Below are 16,617 nucleotides of genomic sequence, written 5' to 3' on the forward strand. Positions count from 1 at the left end.
GATGGCACAGGGCCTACTCCATCGTGCGGCGGAGGCCACTGCTTCTTTGGGAGAAGAGGCAGGGCTGGCTGCCTGGATGTGCTCTAATTTGAGGTAACAACTAAATCTTGTCAGATGCTGGTTAAATCAAAGCTATGGGTGTGAAGCACCGATGTGCAAGTACATTTGATTGAGGGTTCACATGTTTCAAATGATTAATAATCAAGTGATTTCAAAAGTCCATCGGCATGGAGTTTCTTCATGCGCTATACACCAATATGACCTAAGCGGCAGTGCCACCAGTATGTGGTACTATCATCATTAACTTTGCATCTTTTCGCATCAATATTATGAACATGTGTATCACTACGATCAAGATTCAATATGAATAAACCATTCACAAGGGGTGCATGACCATAAAAGATATTGTTCATATAAATAGAAAAACCATTATTCTCTGACTTAAATGAATAACCGTCTCGCAATAAACAAGATCCAGATATAATGTTCATGCTTAACGGAGGCACCAAATAACAATTATTTAGGTTTAAAACTAATCCCGAAGGTAAACGTAGAGGGAGCGTGCCGACAACGATCACATCAACCTTGCAGACACTTCTGACGTGCATCGTCACCTCGTCTTTAGCTAGTTTCTGTTTATTTCGAAGTTCCTGTTTTGAGTTACTAATATTAGCAACTGAACCAGTATCAAATATCCAGGGGCTACTACGAGCACTAGTAAGATACACATCAATTTAAGAACAGTATAACCGAGACTAAAGCGAGCCCTTTGAGCGATTTTCATTTCTGGCCGTCCGTTTCCGCGATCTGAATGTTTCTGTCCGTCAGTCAGATCGACTTCTAATCACGAACTGGGCCAGTTGTCCTAGAGGCTGCTATTCTGGAAGCCGAAACCATGGTCTGTGGTTATATGGGCCCTCTACCTCCCAAAGCCCATTCTCTCATCCTCACTCAGCCCCCTCCTTATTAGTTTTCCAGCCCATTCTCACCCTCTCACATTCCCTCATCCCCTCGTCCAATCCAATCGACCTGGGGGAACAGCCCTACCGACAGGCGACAGCGCCGCCTCCGGCGAATCCCTTCATCCTCTGCCTCGATCGCTCCCTTTATCGTCTGCCTCGATCGCTCCCTCCCATGTTGCCTCCTTGTCCCGCTGTTCTATGCCGGCCGACGGTGAGTCCTCAGGCCATCACGGAAATACCAGTATGAAAGTTATATCACGCAGGGTTGTGATCTAAAAACAAGTCAAGGCTATACTGTTGGAACCCTTTAATCGTTCTACTTTTGTTTCAAGAGTAAGCTGGTGGGATTATAAACACTGGTGATTATGTGCAGAATTCCTCCAGCGCATGCACACGGGAAAGAGATCGCTTGGAGTAGAACTACCCTCGTACAAGAATAGGCAGGAAAGGGGACGGTCACATGAAGTTGTTGCCATGTTGAACTGCCAGGTGTGTAATCAGAAAGTGCTTCTGCCACTGCTGGCTATATAATTTCGTTTTGTTCCCAGAAAAAAAATTGTTGGAATAATAAGCATTTCTTGTTCAACTAGGCCACAGTTCACTCAGTCGCAGATGATGGCGAGGCGACAAGACGTACAGTGTGCCCAGCTCATCCCATGGTCGATTGCGCTGGGGCGCTCATGGTGGCGCTGGAAGGATTCTCCTAGCCAAATTTTAGCACAGAGGCGCCTTCCAGAGCACGTTGCCGCTAATAGTGATGTCCGGCGGCGCGAGGACATGGTGAGGCTTCAACGAATCATCCAAGGTTCGATCTCCCCTTTATCACCCCTGCTATTCATATAAAACAATTCAACAGAGTTAAGGCGTCAGGTACCATAGATCTTCCATTGATCAGGGTGAATTGTTGATTATGCTTATTATAGGCTTCGAAGGATTAAATCTGAGAACATAATTCTCGAAACGGGGGAGGTTCAATTGGTGTTCCTGGAGATGACAAGAAAGATCATTCAAGGGAAGGAGGATTCGTTGTGAGAGAGTCGGATGCCGGCGCGGATCCTCTCAAAGGACTCATTGCAGCACCACAAAGACACAGGCAACGGTGCTACTGCTGATGGTAGAGAGGAGATCAATGGCAAGGGAGGCAAGGGAGAAACTGAGGGTGTGAATCTGAGTTTATTCTAGATGTCTTTTTTTGCTGATCAACTCCATCTCAATCGCCATCCATCTTCCTCTAATTTTTCTTTTGTTTCTGTACAGGTCAAAGAGGGTTTACAACTAGGTATAAAGCTTCACGAGGACTCATCTTCTTCGGATGGAAGATGATCAGTTACTGATAAGTTATAAAATTTCTATATTTCGGTGATGGTATCGACTAGGTGTTCTTTCAGATTTGCTTCTATCATGCGTATTAAAACACGTTCAGCTTATGTAGATGATGCACGGATACTGCAGTAAAAGTAAATACTTTACCTGTAAACTGAACTTTTGATTTAGTAATTCTACTTTTGGTCCAACAATCGATCAATTGTTGAGGCTATACTGAACCAAAAATTGCTTACTGGGGCAGTACTATAGTCTCTTGATTATGCTCTTAAGTAAATATCATGTCTTCCTCTAATTAGAAATTTAGAAAACAATAGGTTAATCAGAAGCTTTCTTACAAGAAGAGTGCTCTTCAGAAGCTACTACATGTATACGCTCACATCACATGCATGTTTTGTTTTCTTAATTTTCAGGTGCTTGTGAATATCTGCAGAAGTACAGTAGCCTGTAGCTTTGTAGGCGTTGAACTAAATACCAATCCAAGTAAGAGCGAAAGGAAGATAATATAGGTTTTGATCCGCCAAAAGGTCTATTTATTCTCATTTCAGTTAAGACTTACCTCTAAACATTGCATGAACTCCTGCACATATTGGATACTTTATTGATGCACCTTCTTGCATTTTAATTCCATGTAAGTTGTGTACTCTATTTAATAAGTTATTTGTATTTTGGCTACAAATGATTTTATTGGATATACTATAGACATTTTCCGCAAGGACTGTTGCAACTTGCTAGACATAGGAAAAGATGGGAGTCAATCCAAGATGACATCAGCAACCAAAGGTGAACATTTATATAAACAATGGGTTTTCTGATACAAGAATAATCATGTGTTTTTTCTTTGAAGGTGTTTGATTTTCTTTCGGTGTGGAAATTATTATGATGATCATTCATCATAGATGGGTATGTGCTTTTCTTCTGACAAAGAAATTCAAGTTCGAATCTTAGATTTAACAATTATTTGACATGTCATGAAGTGTGTACTGCATCACTCACAAAAAGCATAGCTTCCATCCAGCGGCTTTGGCCGAGTTAATCTGTGCATTGATGTTTCACCATTTCCTGAAGTTATATAACTATTGTGGTTTCCTTCAGGTTAATGCGATTACTCTATTAAGTGAAGGTTCGTCGTTTTTCCTTGATCAAGGCTATTAATTTATAGATGAGTTTTCGAGTATACTCATAGTAGTCCAGTGACGAGTATAAGTTGAAGCAAGAGTCTATTACATAAAAAACATTTTCATTTGAAAGTAGCCATAAGATAGAAATGGCTATACATATATTGTATACATGAAAATTAAGATGTATATAGCATGTCCAGCTTTGAGAGGCTATTTTCCTCTTTTTGGTTATACTTACTACTGTCCATTTGAAGACAAAGGAAAACTTCTGCGAAACAACTTTTTTCAGATTGTTTTATCATTTTCAACTCATGGTTCAATTATGTTTACCTTTTGTCACCTTATATTTATGGAAATTCCTATCAACATATTGCCAAAACAGATGGGCGCGGCAACGTGCGCCTTCGATGATCTAGTAACATGTATATCAGATATAATTTTGTTGAGTTGCCAGCCTTCTTATCTGCCAAGTATCTAGGGCAGTTCCGCTTCTAGTGACCGTTCCCCTTACAATAGAAGCACTCAGTCTCAGGTTTGGGTCCAAACTTGGGTTTCTTCACTGGAGCGGTAACTGGCTTGCCATTTTGAAGTTTCGCTTCTTTCCCTTGCCCTTCTTGAAACTAGTGGTCTTGTTGACCATCAACACTTCATGGTTCTTCTTGATTTCTACCTCCGCGACCTTAAGCATTGCAAATAGCTCAGGGATCGTCTTCTCCATAACTTGTATGTTATAGTTCATCACGAAGTTCTAGCAGCTAGGTGGTAGTGATTGGAGAACTCTGTTTATCACTGTCTTATTAGGAAGATTAACTCCCACTTGATTCAAGCGAGTGTAGCACCCACACACTATAAGCACATGCTCACTAACTGAGCTATTCTCCTTCATCTTGCAGGCAAAGAACTTGCCAGATGTCTCATACCTCTCAACACGGGCATGAGCCTGAAACATCAATTTCGGCTCTGGAACATCTCATATGCTCTGTGGCATTCAAAATGTCTTTGGAGCCCCAATTTCTAAGCCATAAAGTATGGCACACTGAACTATTGAGTAGTCATCAGAACGTGCTTGCCAGATGTTCACAACATCCACAGACGATGCTAGACGGGTTGGCACATCGAGCGGTGCATCAAGGACATAAGCCTTCTGTGCAGTAGTGAGGACAATCCTCAGATTACGGACCTAGTTCGCATAATTTCTTACATTATCTTTCAACTTAATCTTCCTCTAGGAACGTATTAAAGTTCAGGGGAGCTACTACGCTAGCTATTGATCTACAACATAACTTGCAAAGACAACTAGACTATGTTCATTATAATTGCTTCAGTTAATCAAATTACTAGTGAACTCCCACTTAAATCAACATCCCTCAACTTGTCTAAGTATTACATGATCCAAATCAACTACGCAGGTCCGGTCATAACGTGAGATGGGGTCGTCATCAATGGTGAACATCTCCATATTGATCACATCTACTATATGACTCATGTTTGACCTTTCGGTCTTCCATGTTCCGACGCCATGTCTGTACATGCGAGGCTCGTCAAGTTTAACCCAAGTATTACGCATGTGTAAAACTGACTTACATCCGTTGTATGCGAACGTAGAGTCTATTACAAACAATCATCACAAGGTGCTTCGAAACAATGAACTTTCGCAACGGTACAAACTTAGGGAGAACACTGTTTATCTTGAAATTTAGTGAAGGGATCATCTTATAATGTTGCTATCGTCATAAATAAAATAAGATGCATAAAAAGATAAACATCACATGCAATGAATATGTGAGACGATATGGCCATTATCATCTTGTGCTTTTGATCTCCATCTCCAAAGCACTGGCATGATCTCCATCATCACCGGCATGATATCATGATCTCCAACGTCACCGGCATGACACCATGATCTTCATCATCTTGATCTCCATTATCGTGCCGTCATGTGGTGTTCTGTGCCAACTATTGCTTCTACGACCATTGCTAACTCATAGTGATAAAGTAAAGCAAGAACATGATGTTTGATGAGTGACACACAGGTCATACAATAAATTAAAGGCAACCCTATGGCTCCTGCCGGTAGCCGTACTCATCGACATGCAAGTCGTGAACCTATTGCAAAACATGGTCATCTCATATATCAAGATATATCACATCACGTTTGGGCCATACCACATCACAACATGCCCTGCAAAACAAGTTAGACGCTCTCTACTTTGTTGTTGCAATTTTTACGTGGCTGCTAGGGCAAACTATAAGAACCGTTCTTATCTATGCAAAACCAAAATGGTGATATAAAAGTTGCCTTTTAACCTTCTACAAGGGCCGCCGTTGTCAAGACAGATTCAACTAAGGTGGGAGAGACACACACCCGCAAAGCCACTTCTATGCAATACAAGTTACATCGCAGTCAGTGGAACCGGTCTCTTGTGCGAGGACAAGTAAGGTTGGTCCGAGCCGCTTCATCCCACAATACCGCCGAATCCAAATAAGACAAAGGAAGTAAGCAATTTGAACGTCAACGCCCACAACATATTTGCTTTCTACTCGTGCATATACATCTATGCATAGACCTAGCTCTGATACCACTGATGGGGAATGAAGCATGAAAATCAAAAAAATTCCTACGAAACACCTAAGATCTAATCTAGGAGATGTATAGCTACGAGAGGGGAGTGTGTCTACATACCTTTATAGACTGAAAGCATTAGCATCATAATGCGATTGATGTAGTCGTACTTTTTTTTGAACATTAAAATAGCAGGAGAGGCTCCTACTGTTGCTTTATTAAAACAAGGGGCATTTACATTTTACATTTTGTACAGAGCCAAAGGGCTAAGCAAGAAAAGAAAGAAGGCTACATATTATACAGAGGGGTTTTGGTGAAGAGCCAAGTCTTGAATTAGGCCTTGGATAAAAGTATTGATATCTCCCTTTGTCCTAAATGTTAGGATCTCCAGATCTTTCTTAAACATCCTCAACCAGTCCGGGTGTGAGGCCACCTCACCATCAAATAGAACTTTATTTCTTTGTTTTCAGATATTCCAAGCTGCAAGAATTGTGACTTCTTTGAATGCAGGCTTGTGCCAAGATGTGTGAGAGGCATCAAACATTGCTTGGATATCAGTGTCATTCCCGCATTGAATTCCAATTGTTTCCCAGCACCTGTTAGCAAATTGACACTCGTAGAAAAGGTGTTTGTTTGTTTCAAGCTCACCCAGGTTACACATCATACAAGAATGATCATCACCAATATTAAAGTGTCTTCTTAGGAGCATATCTCTTGTGTTGACCATGTCCATCAACATGAGCCAAGCAAAAACTTTGTGTCTCATGATGCATTTAGATTTCCATATTGAAGTTATATAGCTTGGGGCTGTTACATTTCTAAAGAGGAACTTGTAGAATTTTTTGGGTTTGTATTGTTCATCTCCCCAACATAAAATCCACTCGTCGACACCCATTTGTTGTAGAGTCATAGTGTTTATTACGGGCATGATGTCATCAAGTTCTGATCTTGCTTCAATAGACAAAGGTAGATGGAACAGCGTAGCAGGATCTGGATTGGAGTGAAATTGCCCAATGACATGTCTTCATCTTGGGCATACGAGTAAAGATGATTATGAGAAATTGAGAGGACTGTATCCCCCTGCCATAAGTCTTTCCAAAAGAGCACAGTGTCACCAGCTCTAGGTATGCATAACGTGATGCCTCTGAAAATATCCATTAAGGAAAAAACATCCATCCACCAAAACGACCCACAAGGTGCTTTTGCATGAGGCACACCCTGATCATAATATGCATGCCAAATCAGCATGACCCAAGGAACATCAACTTTGTGAATGAACTTGTGTAGGTATTTGAGCAGTAACACCTTGTTTTGTGCTTTGAGATCCAGAACCCCTAAGCCACCTTTTTTCTTAGGTCGGCAAACCAAATCCCAAGCTGCCAAGGAATGTGTTTTAGCATCTCGATCAGTATCTTTTCTCCATAGACAGTGGCGCCTTGCCAGATCAAATATATCAATCAACTTCAATGGGAGCTTGAGGACGCACATGGCAAATGAAAGAAGCGATGAAAGTGCAGAATTAATAAGTTGAACTCTCTCACCATAAGATAGCCAGATGGCCGTACCAGTTAATCTTTTTTCAATTCTATCAACAAGGGGCATCAATTCTCTTATAGTTGGTCGTGTGGTACCCACAGGAAGTCCCAGGTACGTGAACGACATGCTTCCAACTTGGCAACCAATTTCCAAAGCTAGCTGCGTGCTTTCTCATCATTAATGGGCATCAATTGTGATTTTCCATAATTTATTTTTAGCCCAGTTGCCCTCGCATAAGAATCAAGAATAGCTTTAATGGTATGCAGCTAGTCAACATCAGCCGGCAGCACAATGATTGTGTCGTCAGCGTATTGAATAACTGGATATTGTTCTGATGCAGGCTCTTCAATTGGTAACTGAATATGTCCTTCCTCCCAAGCTTTGTTGATTAGAGATTGTAGAAGGTCCGCAGCAATAACAAACAAAAGAGGAGAGACTGGGTCTCCTTGATGAACACCTCTTTTACATTTGAATTCTTTACCAGGCACTCCGTTTAAAAGAATTGAAGATGTTTCAGATTCCAGGAGCATTTTTATCCACTTGCACCAACGGTCATCAAACCCTTTGCACTTGAGAATGTTGAGAATGAAGTCGTGTTCCATGGTATCAAATGCTTTCTCAAAGTCTAGTTTTAGAATAACTATTTCTTTCCCGGATTGTTTGCATTGATGAAGATATTCGAAGGCCCAACCCAAGCAGTCTTGAATTGTGCGGGATTTGATGAACCCATACCGGTTACGGTGAACAATTTTAAAAATCCATTTTTGCAATCTTTCAGCTAGAATTTTTGTTAAGACTTTGAGCACACAATTAAGAAGGGATATCGGTCGGTAGTTGATACGTCTCTGTCGTATCTATAATTTTTGATTGTTCCATGCCAATATTATACAACTTTCATACACTTTTTGGCAACTTTTTATACTATTTTTGGGACTAACATATTGATCCAGTGCCCAGTGCCAGTTCCTGTTTGTTGCATGTTTTATGTTTCGCAGAAACCCAATATCAAACGGAGTCCAAACGGGATAAAAACGGATAAAGAATTATTTTGGAATATTTATGATTTTTGGGAAGTAAAATCAACGCGAGATGGTGCCCGAGGGGGCCACGAGGCAGGGGGCGCGCCCTGAACACTCGTGGGCACCCCGTAAGGCGGTTGACGCTCTTCTTTTGCCGCAAGAAAGCTAATTTTATGAGAAAAATCTGGGCGAAAGATTTAACCCAATCGGAGTTACGGATCTCCGGATATAAAAGAAACGGTGCCAGGGCAGAATCGGAGAAGGCAAAAATAGAGAGAGACAGAGAGACAGATCCAATCTCGGAGGGGCTCTCGCCCCTCCCACGCCATGGACACCATGGACCAGAGGGGAAACCCTTCTCCCATCTAGGGAGAAAGTCAAGGAATAAGGAGGGGGGCTCTCTCCCCCTCGCTTCCGGTGGCGCCGGAGTGCCGCCGGGGGCCATCATCATCACCGCGATCTACACCAACACCTCCGCCATCTTCACCAACATCTCCATCACCTTTCCCCCTCTATCTACAGCGGTCCACTCTCCCGCAACCCTCTGTACCCTCTACTTGAACATGGTGCTTTATGCTTCATATTATTATCCAATGATGTGTTGCCATCCTATGATGTCTGAGTAGATTTTCGTTGTCCTATCAGTGGTTGATGAATTGCTATGATTGATTTAATTTGCTTGTGGTTATGTTGCTGTCCTTTGGTGCCCATCATATGAGCGCGCGCGTGGATCACACCATAGGGTTAGTTGTATGCTGATAGGACTATGTATTGGAGGGCAAGAGTGACAGAAGCTTCTACCTAGCATAGAAATTGATGCATACGGGATTGAAGGGGGACCAATATATCTTAATGCTATGGTTGGGTTTACCTTAATGAACGTTAGTAATTGCGGATGCTTGCTAATAGTTCCAATCATAAGTGCATAGAATTCCAAGCCAGGGATGACATGCTAGCAGTGGCCTCTCCCACATAATACTTGCTATCGGTCTAGTAAAGTAGTCAATTGCTTAGGGACAATTTCGCAACTCCTACCACCACTTTTCCACACTCGCTATATTTACTTTTTTGTGTCTTTATCTAAACAGCCCCTAGTTTTAATTTATGTGCTCTTTATTATCTTGCAAACCTATCCAACAGCACCTACAAAGTACTTCTAGTTTTATACTTGTTCTAGGTAAAGTGAACGTCAAGCGTGCGTAGAGTTGTATCGGTGGTCGATAGAACTTGAGGGAATATTTGTTCTACCTTTAGCTCCTCGTTGGGTTCGACACTCTTACTTATCGAAAGAGGCTACAATTGATCCCCTATACTTGTGGGTTATCAAGACCTTTTTCTGGCGCCGTTGCCGGGGAGGAATAGCGTGGGGTGAATATTCTCGTGTGTGCTTGTTTGCTTTATCACTAAGTAATTTTTATTTGATGTTCTTAGTTGTTTTCTATCTTTAGTTATGGGTAGGAAACGCAAAATACCAAAAAAATTAGTTGTACCTACTGAACCAATGGGTGAAGAACCACTTAAAATCTATCGTACTCCTGAAGCTTATTACTTGGATCATCTTCGATCCCTATGTGCTCGTGCTGAAACCCCAACTAGCTTAGTTGATGGCAGATCTTTAGATGAGCATGCTTGTTATGTTCGACACCGCATATCTGAAAAAAGGAAACTTTTACTGGGTCAAATTCATCGTTTGCAATGCTATGCTTGGAATTTATGTGAAATATATGATATTACTTGTTGTTCTGAAGACCCTAAGAAACACCTTCCCTACCAATGTTTATTTAGTGATAATGAAATCGTATCTTCTTATGCTAAAGGTGTTTATAATTACTATGATGTTCAACAAATTGAAGAATTTGTTGCTTTTAAGGGTGCTTATGAAATTGCTTCTTTGATTGAAAAGTATGGTGCTACTCTTTACAAATCTGAAAATTTTGCCATACTTAAATATTGTTATGATAATTATGCTTCTAATGCCTATGTTAAACCATATATTGAGGACTCCTCCGCTGTCCATGAAGAGACTAATATTTTGCAGGAGTCTATGGAAGAAGAAATTGATAAAACTGTGAGCTCATTGGATGAAAAAGATGAGGAGGAGAGCGAAGAACAAAAGGAGGAAGAGCGGATTAGCTACCCGTGCCCACCTTCTAATGAGAGTAACTCTTCAACTCATACATTGTTTAATTTCCCTTCGTGCTTACCGAAGGATGAGTGCCATGATGATTGCTATGATCCCTTGAATTCGTTTGAAATATCCCTTTTTGATGAACTTGATGCTTGATATGCTTGTGGCCAAGATGCCAATATGAATGATGCTTATGGAGATGAACTTGCTATAGTTCCTTATGTTAAACATGAAATTGTTGCTATTGCACCCACGCGTGATAGTCCTATTATCTTTTTGAATTCTCCCGACTACACTATATCGGAGAAGTTTGCACTTATTAAGGATTATATTGATAGGTTGCCTTTTACCGTTGCACATGATGATTTTGATAGATATAATATGCATGTGCTTGCTGCTCCTACTTGCAATTATTATGAGAGAGGAACTATATCTCCACCTCTCTATGTTTCCCACACGATAAAATTGCAAGAAACTGTTTATACTATGCATTGGCCTTTACTATGTGTGAATGAATTGTTCTTTTATGACATGCCGATGCATAGGAAGAGAGTTAGAATTCGTAATTGCTTGATATATGTTGCTTTGTGCTCACAACTAAATGCCAAATCATTGTTAATTAAAATTGGCTTTGATATACCTTGGGATCCGGGTGGATTCACTACTTGAGCACTATATGCCTAGCTTAATGGCTTTAAAGAAAGCGCTGCCAGGGAGACAACCCGGAAGTTTTAGAGAGTCATTTATTTTTGTTGAGTGCTTTTATAAAGTTTAAAAACAAAAAAATAAAGAGGGGAACCTAAAACTTTTTCAAAAAGAAAAGCGAAAGTGAGAAAGACAAGCATTGTTGAAGTGGGAGCTAGCCTTGAACTTTGTTCATGCTCACGGAAACTTTGTGAATCTTGATTACAGAAACTTTTCAATAAAATTAATTATCCCCTTGTACAATTCCATTGTATTATAAAAATAATGTGCCAAGGTTTGCCTTTAGGATGTTTACAATGCTTGTTGGTCTGTACGGTGCAGGACAGAAACTTTGGCTGTAGTGCGCGATTTTTAATTTTTTACTGGAATGTCAAACGGTTCTGATTCTTTTTGCACTGTATTTATATAGAAATTGTTTATTTTTACTAATTTTGGCAGAATGTTTTAAGTATCAGAAGTATGGTGAATGTTCAGATTATTACAGACTGTTCTGTTTTAGACAGATTCTGTTTTTGATGCATAGTTTGCTTGTTTTGATGAAACTATCAATTCCTATCAATGGATTAAGCCATGAAAAAGTTATATTACAGTAGACACAATGCAAAAACAAAATATGAATTGGTTTGCAACAGTACTTAGAGTAGTGGTTTGCTTTGTTATACTAACGGATCTTACCGAGTTTTCTGTTGAAGTTTTGTGTGGATGAAGTGTTCGAGGATCGAGGAGGTCTCGATGTGAGAAGAAGGAAGAGAGGAAAGAGCTCAAGTTTGGGGATGCCCAAGGCACCCCAAGTAAATATTCAAGGAGACTCAAGCGTCTAAGCTTGGGGATGCCCCGGAAGGCATCCCCTCTTTCTTTAACAAGTATCGGTATGTTTTCGGATTCGTTTCATTCATGTGATATGTGCAGATCTTGGAGCGTCTTTTGCATTTAGTTTTCATTTTCTTTTATGCACCATGCTGGTATGAGACAGTCCTTGGTTGATTTATAGAATGCTCTTTGCACTTCACTTATATCTTTTGAGTATGGCTTTATAGAATGCTTCATGTGCTTCACTTATATCATTTGAAGTTTGGATTGCCTGTTTCTCTTCACATAGAAAACCGCCATTTGTAGAATGCTCTTTTGCTTCACTTATATTTGTTATAGCGTGGGCATATCTTTTGTAGAAAGAATTAAACTCTCTTGCTTCACTTATATCTATTTAGAGAGATGACAGGAACTGGTCATTCACATGGTTAGTCATAAAATCCTACATAAAACTTGTAGATCACTGAATATGATGTGTTTGATTCCTTGCAATAGTTTTGCGATATAAAGATGGTGATATTAGAGTCATGCTAGTGGGTAGTTGTGGATTGTAGAATTACTTGTGTTGAGGTTTGTGATTCTCGTAGGATGCATGTATGGTGAACCGTTATGTCACGAAGTTGGAGCATGAGGTATTTATTGATTGTCTTCCTTATGAGTGGCGGTCGGGGACGAGCGATGGTCTTTTCCTACCAATCTATCCCCCTAGGGGCATGCGTAGTAGTACTTTGCTTCGAGGGCTAATAAACTTTTGCAATAAGTATATGAGTTTTTTATGACTAATGTGAGTCCATGGATTATACGCACTCTCACCCTTCCATCATTGCTAGCCTCTCCGGTACCGTGCATTGCCCTTTCTCACCTCGAGAGTTGGTGCAAACTTCGCTGGTGCATCCAAACCCCGTGATACGATATGCTCTATCACACATAAGCCTCATTATATCTTCCACAAAACAGCCACCATACCTACCTATCATGGCATTTCCATAGCCATTCCGAGATATATTGCCATGCAACTTCCATCATCATCATATACATGACTTGAGCATTTATTGTCATATTGCTTTGCATGATCGTAAGATAGATAGCATGATGTTTTCATGGCTTATCCGTTTTTTGTTGTCATTGCTATGCTAGATCATTGCACATCCCGGTACACCGCCAGAGGCATTCATATAGAATCATATCTTTGTTCTTGTATCGAGTTGTAATATTGAGTTGTAAGTAAATAAAAGTGTGATGATCATCATTATTAGAGCATTGCCCCAGTGAGGAAAGGATGATGGAGACTATGATTCCCCCACAAGTCGGATGAGACTCCGGACGAAAAAATAAATAAGAGAAGGCCCAAAAAAACAAAAAAAATGAGAGAACAAAGAGAGAAGGGGCAATGTTACTATCCTTTTACCACACTTGTGCTTCAGAGTAGCACCATGTTCTTCATATAGAGAGTCTCTTGAGTTATCACTTTCATATACTAGTGGGAATTTTCATTATAGAACTTGGCTTGTATATTCCAACGATGGGCTTCCTCAAATGCCCTAGGTCTTCATGAGCAGCAAGTTGGATGCACACCCACTTAGTTTTCAGTTTGAACTTTCATACACTTATAGCTCTTAGTGCATCCGTTGCATGGCAATCCCTACTCCTCGCATTGACATCATTTGATGGGCATCTCCATAGCCCATTGATTAGCCGCGTCGATGTGAGACTTTCTTCCTTTTTGTCTTCTTCACATAACCCCCATCATCATATTCTATTCCACCTATAGTGCTATGTCCATGGCTTGCGCTCATGTATTGCGTGAGGGTTGAAAAGGCTGAAGCGCGTTAAAAAGTATGAACCAATTGCTCGGCTTGTCATCGGGGGTGTGTAGGATGTGAATATTTTGTGTGGTGAAGAAGGAGCATAGCCAGACTATATGATTTTGTAGGGATAACTTTCTTTGGCCATGTTATTTTGAAAAGACATGATTGCTTTATTAGTGGCCTTGAAGTATTATTGTTTTGATGTCAAATGATAGACTATTGCTTTGAATCACTCGTGTCTTAATATTCATGCCATGATTAGATACATGATCAAGATTATGCTAGGTAGCATTCCACATCAAAAATTATCTTTTTATCATTTACCTACTCGAGGACGAGCATGAATTAAGCTTGGGGATGCTGATACGTCTTCGTCGTATCTATAATTTTTGATTGTTCCATGCCAATATTATACAACTTTCATATACTTTTTGGCAACTTTTTATACTATTTTTGGGACTAACATATTGATCCCGTGCCCAGTGCCAGTTCCTGTTTGTTGCATGTTTTATATTTCGCAGAAACCCAATATTAAACGGCGTCCAAACCGGATAAAAACGGACGGAGAATTATTTTGGAATATTTATGATTTTTGGGAAGTAAAATCAACGCGAGACGGTGCCCGAGGGGGCCACGAGGCAGGGGCGTGCCCCAGGGAGGCAGGCGCGCCCTGGACCCTCGTGGGCACCCCGTAAGGCGGTTGACACTCTTCTTTTGCCGTAAGAAAGCTAATTTTATGAGAAAAATATGGGCGAAAGATTCAACCCAATCGGAGTTACGGATCTCCGGATATAAAAGAAACGGTGCCAGGGCAGAATCGGAGAAGGCAGAAACGAAGAGAGACAGAGAGACAGATCCAATCTCGGAGGGGCTCTCGCCCCTCCCACGCCATGGAGACCATGGACCAGAGGGGAAACCCTTCTCCCATCTAGGGAGAAGGTCAAGGAAGAAGAAGAAGGAGGGGGGCTCTCTCCCCCTCGCTTCCGGTGGCGCCGGAGTGCCGCCTGGGGCCATCATCATCACCGCGATCTACACCAACACCTCCGCCATCTTCACCAACATCTCCATCACCTTTCCCCCTCTATCTACAGCGGTCCACCTCCCGCAACCCGCTGTACCCTCTACTTGAACATGGTGCTTTATGCTTCATATTATTATCCAATGATGTGTTACCATCCTATGATGTCTGAGTAGATTTTCGTTGTCTTATCGGTGGTTGATGAATTGCTATGATTGATTTAATTTGCTTGTGGTTATGTTGCTGTCCTTTGGTGCCCATCATATGAGCACGCGCGTGGATCACACCATAGGGTTAGTTGTATGCTGATAGGACTATGTATTGAAGGGCAAGAGTGACAGAAGCTTCTACCTAGCATAGAAATTGATGCATATGGGATTGAAGGGGGACCAATATATCTTAATGCTATGGTTGGGTTTTACCTTAATGAACGTTATTAGTTGCGGATACTTGCTAATAGTTCCAATCATAAGTGCATAGAATTCCAAGCCAGGGATGACATGCTAGCAGTGGCCTCTCCCACATAATACTTGCTATCGGTCTAGTAAAGTAGTCAATTGCTTAGGGACAATTTCGCAACTCCTACCACCACTTTTCCACACTCGCTATATTTACTTTTTTGTGTCTTTATCTAAACAGCCCCTAGTTTTAATTTACGTGCTCTTTATTATCTTACAAACCTATCCAACAGCACCTACAAAGTACTTCTAGTTTTATACTTGTTCTAGGTAAAGCGAACGTCAAGCGTGCGTAGAGTTGTATCGGTGGTCGATAGAACTTGAGGGAATATTTGTTCTACCTTTAGCTCCTCGTTGGGTTCGACACTCTTACTTATCGAAAGAGGCTACAATTGATCCCCTATACTTGTGGGTTATCAGTAGTCATTAACTGTTCCAGGCGTACCCTTCTTAGGAATCAGTGTTATCAATGAGGTATTAAGGCAGTTAATATTTATCTTTCCTTCCCAGAAATCCTGACACGGAGTATAAAAATCCTCCTTAATAATCTCCCAGCACACTTTCAGAAATTGGCCATTAAAACCGTCCGGCCCCGGAGCCCTATCAGCAGGTATGAGTTTGATGACCCTGTCAATTTCCTCAGTAGTAAAATGCTCAGATAATTCAGATAATCCAGGGTATTCTTGGATTAATTCAGATAATCCAGTGTAGTCGTACTCTTCACGATCCAATCCGATTTAGTGCCGAATGGATGGCAGCTCCGAGTTTAGCACACGTACGGCTTAGTGGCGTCCTCTCCTTCTTGATCCAGCAAGCGAGGGAGAGGAGGTATATGAGATCGAAACCAACATGACGGCGTGGTGGTGGAGCGGAACTGCAGCATGGATTCGCCAAGCGTCTGCGCGAGGTGGAAGAGGTGTAACAGGAGGGAGACTGGCAAGGGTGGAAGGGTGGTTGCCCCCAATGCCTCGCCGCCTTTATATAGGCCTCGAGGGGGCTAGTGGTTTGCCGTACAGGCCCCTAGGGTCGTTGGCCAAGGGGGGAGGAAGGAAATCCCTCCTTTCCTTCCCCGCCAATCGTTATACCTCTTTTTAGGGATCCTGAACTTATCCCTTTGGGATATAATACTATTCCTTTTAAGGGAGGATCTTGGTGCGCCTAGACCA

At 41.3% G+C, this 16,617-nt stretch overlaps 1 long non-coding RNA gene across 2 annotated transcripts; it reads left to right on the forward strand.

The window, feature by feature from the left end:
* Positions 1–1,008: 1,008 nt before the first annotated feature.
* Positions 1,009–3,693, forward strand: LOC109763538 (uncharacterized). Of its 2 annotated transcripts, none has more exons than XR_012184522.1 (9): positions 1,009–1,173; positions 1,336–1,451; positions 1,553–1,767; positions 1,886–2,121; positions 2,220–2,288; positions 2,699–2,832; positions 2,988–3,068; positions 3,133–3,188; positions 3,381–3,693. It is a non-coding gene; the product is annotated as an uncharacterized lncRNA (long non-coding RNA). The 2 variants fall into 2 exon arrangements; XR_012184523.1 differs by having other exon boundaries at positions 2,699–2,812.
* Positions 3,694–16,617: the final 12,924 nt, after the last annotated feature.

The sequence above is a fragment of the Aegilops tauschii genome, chromosome 5 (genome assembly GCF_002575655.3).
Source record: "Aegilops tauschii subsp. strangulata cultivar AL8/78 chromosome 5, Aet v6.0, whole genome shotgun sequence".
In the NCBI taxonomy this organism is placed as follows: Eukaryota; Viridiplantae; Streptophyta; class Magnoliopsida; order Poales; family Poaceae; genus Aegilops; species Aegilops tauschii.